Source organism: Balaenoptera musculus, chromosome 17, assembly GCF_009873245.2.
Source record: "Balaenoptera musculus isolate JJ_BM4_2016_0621 chromosome 17, mBalMus1.pri.v3, whole genome shotgun sequence".
Taxonomy (NCBI): Eukaryota; Metazoa; Chordata; class Mammalia; order Artiodactyla; family Balaenopteridae; genus Balaenoptera; species Balaenoptera musculus.
In genome coordinates, this window is record NC_045801.1 from 79,148,638 (window position 1) to 79,161,608 (window position 12,971).

General features: G+C 43.0%; 1 long non-coding RNA gene across 1 annotated transcript in view; it reads left to right on the forward strand.

Annotated features, from left to right (window-relative positions):
* LOC118883501 overlaps window positions 1-12,971 on the forward strand; it is a 302,384-nt gene that overhangs the window by 261,191 nt on the left and 28,222 nt on the right. The window contains exon 4 of the long non-coding RNA XR_005017034.1: window positions 4,626-4,822. This is a non-coding gene — a long non-coding RNA (uncharacterized LOC118883501). The remainder of the gene's footprint in view (window positions 1-4,625; window positions 4,823-12,971) is intronic.

The following is a 12,971-nucleotide window of genomic DNA, read 5'->3' on the forward strand; positions in this document are numbered from 1 at the left end:
TGGGTCTAGGTTTGGGTCCTAATTTGGAGAAGAACTCTTCTGAATCGTAGCTGATGAGTGTTGGTTTAGCGATGGGTGCCTCTTTCAGGGGGCAGCTCCTGGAGCCGCTGCAGGTGAAGGAAGTGACCCCAGAGGATGCAGTGCTCCCGTGTGAGCAGAGCAATTCAGCGCTTGGGATGCTCTGTACCTCTAACCTCAGAGTGACTGCTGGATTAAAACCCACTAACCCCGAGCTAGACCAGAGCAAGATCCAAATCTCTTCTCCCCATACACCGCTTTAAAACATAAGTCAAAGGAGCAAGTCTACAGAAAAATGAAAGATTGTCATTCCTTTCATAGTTTTTAAGTTGGGTTTGCAAAGAAGATTCCTGGTAGCCTTGTGGGGAGAATCATTTTGCCGGAAGACTAAGCAGACTCCTGCATCAGAAATTGCCCTGAAGGTCATGAGATGCACATAAATGGATCCGATAGCAAACCCTCGGCCATCTCAAAGTGGCTCTCGTTTGGATTAGTTGTCTGACTCTGGCAATTGAGATAAAAATGTTAACGAAAGTTTTTATATTTTGAGAAGCAAAAGAGGCAAGACAGCTATGCATACAGCAATATCCAGAACCGACTCTGTGACTGATTTTCTTCTCCCCTTGCCCTGATCCACAAGGCACCAGAGATTATAAATTATTCTGAGGCAGTTATAAAAACATGCTCATTTTATGACCATAATTTAAGCCAAAAAAATAATATTTGACGCTGTAATTTTTTATTACAAGTTCTACAATGCAGGTAAAAATGACCGTCCCATCCCACGTTCCTGGCATTTTATCTGCCCATCCTAACAGCTTAGGGAAATAGTCCCACAGTCTAGACAAAGCCTTTGCTGACACTTCATTCTAGTTATCTGTTTCCCTGCTGGTATCCAGAGCTGCCAGATATCCTATAATTTAATGCTAATTCTCACTGGCCTTTAGTCAATCAGAGCAGATATTAAATCCTTGTTTCTAATACCAGTTACTGTAATGGCCAAATTATTAGTGGCAGACCACCAAATTCTTTCTTTTTAGCTTAAGCAGGGAGGGATTTAAGTGATGTTTCATATCAAACCTAAATGGAATGATAAAGTAATATTAAGTTATAGAATTTGGAGAGATAATGCATGTAGGTATAAGAATTACACGTAAGCAAAAGGATAGTCTAAATATTCCAATGACACCTTTTATAGAGGCACTGTGCCTCTATAAAAGGAATATATCTTTGACATAAAATAAGCAGAAACCTGTAGAAGATCTATTTTATCATTGCATTTCTGTTCTAAATGTTTTTGCTAGGAGCTTTTATCACACAGTTATCTATGGCACACTTCTGACTGGTCATTTGGGTGAACGGCCAAGCATTTTGGAAACGGTACAAAGGATCCTTTTTGATAGCGAGGCTACCGCACTGAAATCACTTAAGGACTCCAGGGCAGCCAGAACATTGGAGTTTCTAAAGCTTGGTGTTTATTCCAACTGCATTTTCTTCTGGGGTGAAATTACTCAAATGGATGCTTTTTGATGTTATCAAGCAAACCTGTCAATTTTGACCTTAGTAAGTTTCATTTTGTTCTTTTACTACTAACTCAGTGGGTTGTGACCTGGAATCAAATATCTTCTCCCATCCTTTTCTCATCATAGATATGGATCATATAGTCATACACACACCTGAGTGCTGCCTGAAAGTATGGGCAAGGTTTCGTTGGTGGTGGTGAGAGCATCTCCTTAGCTCTCCACATAGAAGATGTCAAAATGCCTTGATAATTAAAGCTTAAGTACGACCCCTCCAGGATGGGAGAAGGATTAGTTTAGAATGTTGTCTCTCTTTTTAAGGATCAGCTACTGTGAAGAGCAATAATTATATATATATATATTTTTTTTTTTATAAATTTATTTATTTATTTATTTATTTTTGGCTGTGTTGGGTCTTCGTTTCTGTGCGAGGGCTTTCTGCAGTTGCGGCGAGCGGGGGCCACTCTTCATCGCGGTGCGCGGGCCACTCATTATTGCGGCCTCTCTTGTTGCGGAGCACAGGCTCCAGACGCGCAGGCTCAGTAATTGTGGCTCACGGGCCCAGTCGCTCCGCGGCATGTGGGATCTTCCCAGACCAGGGCTTGAACCCGTGTCCCCTGCATTGGCGGGCGGATTCTCAACCACTGCGCCACTAGGGAAGCCCAATAATTATATTTTTAAAGAATTTTTTTTTTTTTTTTTTTTTTTTAAAGAATTTGAAAGTGAAACGTAAAAGGGGCAGGCAAGGTTCTGGTGCCGGCACTTACATGACAAATGTCATCACTAAATAGCAGAGAAAGGTGTAAGAATTTGATTTGTGAAACATATGGCCTTGTCAGAGCAGAACTGACAGCCCTCCTAGTGTTTCCAACTGAATAATTCATGAAAATCTGATCAGCTGAGGAGCTTGAAAAAATACTGAACATCTGTAAAAGCTCAATGTTAGCTGTGGGCTGTCACCTTTCAAGTTCAGGTGTTAATGTTGGTGTGTGCGGTGTTGCTAGGTGCTGGTAGAAAGGTTTCCTGCCTTTGGTACATGAAGAAACCTCCCCAAACACCACGGGAATGGGAGAGGATTTCACTGCAGTTGGCAGAAGGCTGGTAATGACCCTGCCTGCTGGCAGTCGAGCCCGAAATAAAACTGCTAGCGAACCAGGATCGGCTTTATGAGTTTTGATCAAACATTGGCCTCCCTGTGTATCAGAATTAATCTTACCTAGGAGAGCTCTGAATTTGAGATCAATGTAAGGGCACCGTTGGAGTTTCATGTCACTACAGAGCATGTGTCTGACCTACTCAGCTACTGAATGACCGTAATATTCAGATGCTAAAATGTTTGTTCATCCAGGTTTCAAGTGTCCATTTCCATTGTTTGTACTAAAAGAGGTAAGAATAAGAAAATACATTCTGCTCAAATGTAATACTGTGTACATGTAATATAAAGAAAATAGTATTGCTGGGTAATAAAGATTCTCATAAAACATGCTAAATTAGTATTAATCATCCAAAAGAAAGTAACATAACTTACAGGTTACAGGAAACCAGCTTGGTACAGAACAAAAGCCATAGAAATTAAACTCAGAATATCCTGGATGTGGGTTCTACAAACTTTTTTTGTTATGGAACATTTCTCAATCATATTGGTCTCATTCTTCTCCCACTGTTAAGAAGTTTGCATCCTTGCTATTATTTTAGGTCAGAATCAGAAGTACTGATGACATATCACTAAATGCGATTGCCAACAATGGCAAATTGCACTTGATGCAAGGTGATGACAGTAACACCAGAGAGATCACAGCCCTTGCGGAAGACACAGCCAAGGAGCGTTTTTCTAATGAGTAGAGTGTGGTCGTCTCCATAGTTATAAAAACTAACAAATAACTTATCGACTTGGATGAAAGAATCGGATAAATGTTTTAAATCAATAGACTTGTTAAGTTTTTATATGTGTAAGTGTCTTCTAAAATGAAATTCACATTGTTGCTCTGACTCTAAGACCAAAGTAAAACACACAAAAATGTCATGTGTTGATCAAGACCTCATTTTCTCCAGAAGTGCTTCTCTTATCCGAGTCTTTATAATAAGTATATTTATCTGATGGACTTCAGGTTGCTTGAGCATTCACTTTTATGAGAAATGGAAAATAACCTGGGCATTTTCTCCTGTGCTCAGTGTGAACACGTGACTTCAGCCTGGGCCCTTCTTCCCTGGATATTTCAGGTTGGGTTGGACAGGTGGTCCTTTGTCTGCTTGGATGATAGATTGGAAACATGGCTTCTGGGCTCATGTCCCCTCCCTGGGGGAAAGTTGCTTCACAGGGAGGAGAAACATCCGGGGAGACTGACGTCCACCATCGCTTGGGCCCTGGCCCCCAAGTTCCTGTCATAATTCCTCCTCCATGCGTCCTCCTGTGTCCATCCCGCTACCTGAGCCCATAAGCAATCTTTCTGCTTTTAAAAAAACCCAACTTATAATAGTTTTCTTACAAATTTACAGACACATACTTAAGAGGAAATTCAGAAGTTTATAATAGATTTGTATTATTAAAACAGAAACAAAGCCAGGCTGCAAAAAAATAGGGTGGAGGTAAAGGGTCTGGTGTGATAAAAGCTGAGATAGAGGTCATGCCAATGTGTAACTGTGTCTTCCCAGGCTTCATCAGCCTGTTTAATAGAACTGCAGCAATACAATCAAAATTAATATAAAACTATACATCCTATGAGTTCTCTGCATCTATATCCCTGAATAAAGTGGTATTCAAGTATTTCCAGAGTTTTTAATGGGGTACTTCCTAAGAGTTCATGAAAAATCTCTTATGATTTCCCATGGATGCCCTGCCAAGACCAGATGTTTCCCACTGGGTAGTGTGAGAACGACCATCTCTACCTACTACCATCACCTGTCCCCTCCGTCCCTACAGTGTGAGAAAGCTCAAGGGCAAAGCTTTGGAGAGTTCTGTTGAGACTCTGTAAGAACTCCCCGCCCCCTTTATGTTACAGTCTGATCATTTGATGGAGAGGTGCCTTAGCAGTGCTCCTAGAATCTCAGCACCTTAGTTTTTACGAAATTGATCTTTCTGTTTTTTAGTTACAGTCGCTGAGTGAGTTCCATCCCCGGGACGGGGCTGCATGGAACCCTGAGGAGGAAAACGGCAGTGAATGGACACCAGCCGGAACAACCTCCCTCCCCGGCGCGGGCTCTCCTCCTGAGCCAGGCTCACTGCTTCCCGAACTTTCTCCCCCGAGGATGAGCTCTCTTCCCAGACGGCCCCAGCTCCTTTGAAAGTAAGTGTAAAGGAGAGGTTGGCCACATGAAGTGGTCAGACATATTTGAGTTCCCTTTAGATTTGAGATGGGTCACCCATTTTGGATGATTTGGCAAAAAAAGAGGTAGAAGAAGAAGCACAGCCATAAGATACCTGGACCTACACAATTTCTAAACATCTTAGAAATTTTGCTTCAATTGTTCTTAAAGGAAATAGAACACTTTGGAAAATGATCATTCTGCGTTCTTTGTCTGCCAAAAACTTCCCAGTGTCTGTCAGAGCAGATGATGGGACAAGCACTTTCCTGTGGATATCAGCTCAGTGGTTTTCAGCTGAGTTACAACTTCACGCTTTATAATGTTTTGATCCTAGTATTACTTGCAGGAGCTATTATAAGAAAAGATGGAAAAATATATTGATGACATTTTTGTAGAAAATAGTCAAAGTTGTTTTGATTTTATTTAGCGCAGTCGCTTCACTTTGTATACTATTCACCTTGAGCTGCATAATGTTGCTTTGCAAAGAAAACTAGATTAATAATAAAATGGTTGCTTCTCATCGCTACGACACAGTTCGTAATGTGTTGTTAGACACGAGTTTATTTTTCAGCAGTTCATTTGCATTCTTCAGTGATAAATACAGTATGATTTCTTTGTTTAATATGATTTTAGGCAGCTATAGAATCGTATACTGCCAGCTTTAGAACACAAAACCATCCTCGAGAGGCTTGACATCATATTTTACCTTGAATCTTTGGTCTGTTTCTTCTTGAATCTCTATTGCCATGTTATTTGGTAGGTGTTCTGCTCATTCACATGGTTAATGGATATTGTTATACAGTCAAGAACTGAATGTACAGCCAGTTCCATATCAGTAGCTGTGGATTTCCATTTGGGAGGTGAAGTAAGATCTTTGCTTTCCAAAATCTCTAGGTGGCTCTGAGTTGAGCACTGATGTGAAATCATTTAAGGGGGATCTATTCTAGTACCAGATTTTTAAAATGCCGTTTTTGTGACTTTTTTTTTTTTGGTATTTACTTGTTATGGTTTAAAATACTCTGTAATAACCTATATGGGAAAAGAATCTGAAAAAGAATGGATATATGTATATGTATAACTGACTCACTTTGCTGTGCACCTGAAACTAACACAACATTGTAAATCAACTCTACTCCACTATAACATTAAAGTTAAAACAAATGAAAGCAGAGACAGTGGCCTGAGTCACAGTGGCCCCTGCTGTTGCATCTATAATCTCGGGATGAAATCGGTCAGTGAGGGGAGGGGCCCGTGGGGAGTTTGCCTCCCCCACCCCAGTGGAGGCTCTATGTGGTCTGGTCTGTGCAGAGGGACCTGCAATTTAAGCCTGGCAACCCCTCAGGCAACACAAATAAACCGAGCCACAAGCAAGATGACTAGGAGGATTGCAAATTGGTTCACCAGCCTGCACAGCAGTGAGCTCAGATTGGAGGTTAACTCCCATTAACTAAACGTAAGCAGATGCTATAGGAGCGCTAACCAGGGGCTGTTCAGGTTGACCTCACATACAATACAGCAGAGAGATGAATAGAAAACTGCTGTGTTGTCCGACAATCACTTCACAACAATTACGTCTAGAATATAACGTGTCTGGTAATGCTTGTGTTACAGGTGTGAGGTTGCATACTGAGGGAGTATAAGAGAAAAAAGTAGAAAAATCTCTACAATATGTGGCAGATCTATAGACCTTTGCAGTCCAGAATTTCTTAGTGAGGTACCTTGACATTTGAGGCAACGGAACTCAAAATTTGTGTTTCCTTTTCTTCTGAAATGCTGCACAGGAGTTTTATGTGATTAGAACCAGATAGTTCACAAGGCAAAACTAGGGATTTATGTAATACGTGTAATAAATTGAGATAATTTTTAAAATAATTGATACTGCTTTCTTCATTTTGAATATTGTCTAATAAGAACATTAGACATAGAACAAAGAACATTGTATTTTTGTCTAAGAATAATAGGATAGAAAGCAGCTTTATAGGCAATTATTAAGGTAACATTATTTAGTAGCCAGTTAGTAAAAATTGACAATAGAGAATTGTAACATTTTAAAATGTTTTAAATTCCTTTCAGTATAAGTATAGGTCTTTCATGAAATTATTTGGAAAGAAGTGGTGAATTGCCAAGATTTAGCCACTTTTGAAAATGATAGATTATCTCATATTTTTTCTTTCCTCTGGGTGATAGGTGAACCTGTAAGTGGTTATTAGAAAGTGTACACACACACACACACACACACACACACACACACACAACACACCCCAACACACACACAACCCAATGTACCTCTTTCTCTCTTAGGAATGGGTGAACGATACATATTTTTTTCAATGAGCAAAACTGGGTGACCCAGGAAGCAGACAAAACACATATATGCTTAGAGAAATAGTAAAAAAAGAACATTTAAAATTTGTTAATGAAATATTTTTTAAAAAGATAAGTTAGTTATCATAAGAAAAAGTAGTTTTCCTTACACTTTATTTCTTGACTCTCAATTTAAGTAGCATTATTTTTATTTTTAATTGCATATGGGATTGCATATGGGATTGGCAAAGTATTTCAGTACCTAAGGTCTTAACCTGCCCCTGCTGGGGAGACAGGTCTGTGCCCACACAGCAGACTTGCTCTTTTAAGCCCTGCAAACAGGGCCCTGACTTCATCTCCAGTGTTCTCTTTCCCCTTTTGGTGAGCAGACCCTGGGGAGGCCCACCTGACTCTGCTCCTGTATTAACGCCCTTATAATCCCCTTTCGTGAATGTGGATTGGACCTGAGACTTGCTTCTGGCTAGTAGAATGTGGCCAAGGTGAAAGATTTTGCAGATGTAATTGAGGTGCCAAGGCAGGTGATGGTAAGTCAACCAAGAGGGAGATCATCTCAGGAAGCCTGACCCAATTAAGTGAAGGCCTTGAAGGATGGACAGGGCCTCCCTGAGGTGAAAGGCTCTCCTTGCTGGTTCAGTACAGTGACTGGCCATGTTGGAGGCATCCCCCTGACAAGGACCTGCAGGTGGATTTTAGGAACTATGGATGGCCTCCAGCTCACAGCCAGCAAAACCCAGGGTCCTCAGTCACACAGCCCCCAGGGAACAAACTCTGCCAACAAAAGGAATCAGTGGGCTCTTCCCCAGTCCAGCCTTCAGGTGAGGATGCAGCCCAGCAACACCTTGGGTGCAGCCTGTGAGACTCTGAGCAGAGCACGCAGCAGAGCATGCCTGGACTCTTAGCCCCTGGGATGGGTGTGGTTTTATGTCACTAAGTTTGTGGTTGTTCGTTCCAGAGCAATATAGAATTAATATGTTCTCCCTCCTTGTTGCCAGCCTTTGAGACAACCTGGTTTTTCTTTCCAGTTTAATTAAAATATGACAGAATTATTAGAGCCTCAGGAAATAAACCATTTCTTTCCAGCCATTCCTGAAGGAAAGGTTCTCACATCTGTTGAGCCAGACTGAGTGTCTTTCCCTGTGAATCCCCCTTAACCCATCTTGACAAAGGTAATTACTTCCTCTGTTTTGTCACCAAATCCCCACCCATGAAAGAAAGCAGCCTCCCTCTTCAAGCTTATTGAATCCATCAATGGACTTATTATTTTACTAAATCCAATTAATAAATTACAGAATTTTCCTTGGATATGTACTAGATTCCATTGCAGCTGCAAATGGAAAATTTTAAGAATACATACCAACTTTTATCTTTCAAGAACCAAGCCATCCCTATTTAAGATGTCATAAAAACCCTCTCATTATTAAAAGGTAATTCTCTACACTCACTCATCTGCCATTTTAGTGGATATTCTTCTTCTCTGTGAGTTCTTTTCCAGTGTAAACCTATGCCTTTAAATATAGTTTTCAATACTGATTTGTAGTAGTTGTTTTTCTTTAATTTCCCAAGGAAAGTAAGGCTGTTTCTCCAAGTACTCTTCACACCATGTGCACACAGCACGAATGAAATCACCATGAACTTGCATGGCATCCATAGAAGGTCCCTGAGAAATGGGGTAAATCAATGTTGAAACAAGGAAGTGAAACAAGATTGGAAGAGACAATCTGATCGGGGATCATTGGAAGGAAAATATTTCCTTAATCAGAGTCAGGCTATACTCCAATATAAGATAACAATTAAATTAAAAAATATTAACTAATCTTATTTACAATGCAAGATCATTTCATACTGTCACCTTATCTGCTTACCTGCTGATAGTCTCGGGAATTTTCTTATTTAGTGAAAAGAAAAAGGAAAAAAACCCAAGTCATCTCTTTTACATTAGAAAATTCCATTTGTATTGATGTTTCCTTTGGATTATAGATTATGCATGCTACATTGTTAGTTATGCTCTGTAATTTCCACTTAAAACTCAATAATCTTGTTTAAGGAGATAGATTCTCAGGCTCATTTACTTTGATGGAATATGTAATACACAAGGAAGCAGACTCTCTTGTCTAAGCTACCTCGTGATGTAAAAGTTATGCAATATTAACCCAGTCAGACTGATATCAAATACTTCTGGTTGTTTCTTGTTTAAGTGCAATAAATACTAAAGAGGTAAGAGGGAGAAAAGGCAATGTAAACTAACATTTATTGAAAGCACAGCACATGTAGATCTTTATTGGCTGTTATCTCACTGAATTCTGCTAATAAACCAAGAAGTGGTATCTTTAGTCGATTCTGAGGTTAGAGAAACTGAAACTCAGATAAGTAAAATAAAAACATTTAACAAATATGAATAGAGCATCGTCTATAGGTCAGATGCTGTTGTAGGTACTGCCTGTTTCAAAGTCTCAGAAACTTTGGTAACAAGTAAGAAATTTGGCTCTGAGTTCAATTCTGAAAGTCTGTGTCTTTTTCATCACGATGAGTTGATAAAGTAACCACAAATAAAACATGGTTGTGAAGTAGGTGAGGCTTGTTTTAAATTCCTGCTCTGTCATCTACAAGATGGAAAACCATGGTCACAGAGCCTGACCTTTGGGACTTTCTGTTTCCCCCTTCAATTCCTGAGGCTGATGGCATCTTCCTCTGGCCACCTGGACACGAGGCCTGGAGGGCGTGTAGCGGGGGAGCGGAGCCTACATCTGGGCCAGCAAACCACACCCGCAGTCATTCTGGCCATCTGGCAACTCAGTACGTTCTGGATCTAAGGTGTTTACAAGTGCTGCCCCCCAAATGTTTCTGGAATGACGTTATGAAGGGTACTTTACTAACAGTAAATTTGGTGATTAAAAGGACGTATCCCCTGCTTCATGGAGAAGTGATTTAATTGAGTAATTGAGTGAGTGATGATTGAACAGTGTGCAATGTGTTACTGTCACACTTTACGCATGTTCAAACGATCCACTTTCAGGGGTTCTGTACCCTGTCAGATGATCCTTCCACCAGCAAAGTCACTGACAAACAAAACACTGCAGATTATTCCGGGCTTAGTATTGGGACCGGGGTAGATGTCAGAGAAGGGGGCCAGAGGCGATGCACACGCGACATCCGTGCAGAGGCTGCCTGCTCTGTGTGGCCAGGCCTGCCCTGCCCAGCGGACGTGGCTGGACTGCTAGGCGCTGGGGGTGAGCCAGGCAGGGCGTGGAACGTTCCTCCAGCCCCTCGGAGAGCTGCTCCTTCAGAGCTCCCGTGGCTGCAGCGTGAAATGGGCTTCACTCTAGTCTACAAAAGACTTGGAGAAAAACCTGCATCCAGACGGGTGAGGACAGTTCCCTAAGGTGACTGCATTGACTGCAGTTCTTGAGATATTTAACGAAGTTCACTTGTAAAATCAGCATTTTGCGAATCTGCGAGTAGAGAACCAAGTGTGAGTTTGGGAGCCTGTAAGTGACCCCCAGAAGGACTGTTTCCAGGACTCAAGAGCCAGACCATGTGTTGAACTGACCACCGATCAGGAGGAGGAAGGTGCCCTCAATCCTGGCCCGCTAGTGGGTTCAAGTGGTGACGGTGGCCGTCACCTCAAGGGGCTAGAAGCCCCTCACGTTCCTGTTTGAGGGGGCGTGGCTTGCAGAGCGGCGTTTGGGCCACGCTCCTTTGGGGCGCTGGGGAGCCCCGAGGACAGAGGGGACCGGACCGGACAGGCTGCGGCCGCGCGGGCGCACGGGAGGGTCCCACGATGGAAGGCGGTAAGAGGTGCACCGACCTGCCCGGCCCCTCCCTGCGGCTCAGGGTCCACACCTGCCCTTTATGAGGACACCGTGCTATCGGATCGGGGCCCCGGCGACGGCATTCTAACGTGATCGGCTCTGTAAAGTCCCTCTCTGCACACAAGGTCTCATTCTGAGGTCCTGGGCGTTAGGGCTTCGACAGACCCTCTGGGGACGCAGTTCAGCCCCTAACAGGAGGCTGCGGGCGGGGCCTCGCTGCCTCCCCAGGGCCTCGTCTGCGCAGAGAGAAGCCACCGTCCCTGAGACCGGGGACCGCCCTCTCCCCCCGGGCCGTGTGCATCCCTCGGGGGCGCCGGGAGAGCCTGGTCCCTCCCCTCCTGCGCAGAGCGCGGCCCAGGGAGAAGCAGATGCGCGCGGTGGGCGCGAGCTCGGCCTGGCTGGCAGGGCCCCGGGGCCCGCGAGGGGCCGGCGGTGACCGTGCCCAGGCCGTGGCAGGGGGCTCATGATGGACGAAGGTCCGGGGCCTCTTCTGGCCGCCCCGCGGTGACACCGGGGCCTCGGCGCCGCTGTCGGGGCCACCAAGCCCGCTGTGTCGTCCCGTCCCGCTTTCGTCATCAGTTACTTAGTGTTTATTTCCATCTCAGTATGCTCGTATCGACTTTTCATTTGTAAGAGAGACTTTTCAAATTAAGTGATTATAACTGATGAAGATATCTTTTTGCATTTTTCAGCCTCTGGTTTTGAATGACTTTTCACAGTTCCAATTCTTGTTGTTCCAACTGGAACTGTATTCCACTAACAACTCATTTTAGTTCCTGGCGCGTCCCAGCTAAGCCCCTCTTAGCTATCCATTGTCAGTGACGTCTTTGTACTATTGTTGTCCATCTGTCTGTCTTGTATCATTCTTTGTATTTATGGTGTTAACCTGTGTCTCTGTGCTGATCAACATCATTCACATCTTCCCATCCTAAAACTCTCCGTTACGTGGTGTGTATGAAACTGAAGTTGCAAAGCTTTACAGAAGATACAGAGATTAGCACATGACTGACAGTCTAGTACCCAGACACGAGTCTGACCGTGTTAATGGTCATCTCTAAGGTCTGTAAAAATGATATATGCCAAGATAGAGTCAATAAAAATTGTTACCAATACATTTCATTCAGTGATCCCCACGTGTTTGATTTGTTTTGTTTTTACTCCTTCCTAAACATGATGTGCCTCCTATGTAGCATTTTTTGAAATGTTTGAAATGAGTTAAGTATTCATCTGTGACGTTTTATTAAGATGCACAATAGGCTTTTTGAAAATTTTTAAAAAGTTAAAAGAAGTCCATTGTTCAGACTCATGAGGATGGAAAGGCCAGACTAAATCCTTCTCCTAATACGCTGTTCAGGACTCAGGAAACAGACCCCATGGTGGCAGTTAGACTGACGGTCTTTCCTGGAAGCCGGGTCTACAGCTCAGGAGGATGACAGAGGCAGTGAGGCTGTCTTGCTGAAGCACAAACACAAGTTTCCAGGGTCGATGGAGACGTATAGGATCCCCCTTGGGACCCCGAGTGTCCTCTGCTCCCATTTTGAGAACAAAACATCAAAAACAGACCACCGCAGAGTCAAGTGTCATTTAGCAGTGGCCCAACCTCAGCAGAAGGACACACGCACTTACTGCCTGATGGCACTCCGGGAGGGGGCGGTTGTCCGGGAGGGGGTGGTTGCACACGTGTACAGCACACACACACCCGAGACTAGTAACAAAAAGAAGGCAACAAACGTTCTTAGACGGCTCAGAATATATTGAGGCCCCATTTTGAGAAAGTGTAAATCAAATACAATTAAATACCACAAACTTTAAGACCCTAGCATGACATTTTAAAATTATTTAACAAAATGATGTTAGAACACGGCACTTCGATGATAAAGATTGCAGGCATTAACAGGCTTGGAAGAGCTGGTCAGCACAGCTGCTCTCTTCATGCTGTAGTGTCAAAAAGTTGCTCTATTTCAGCATCTATTGTTATTTTCCTTAATCTCAACCA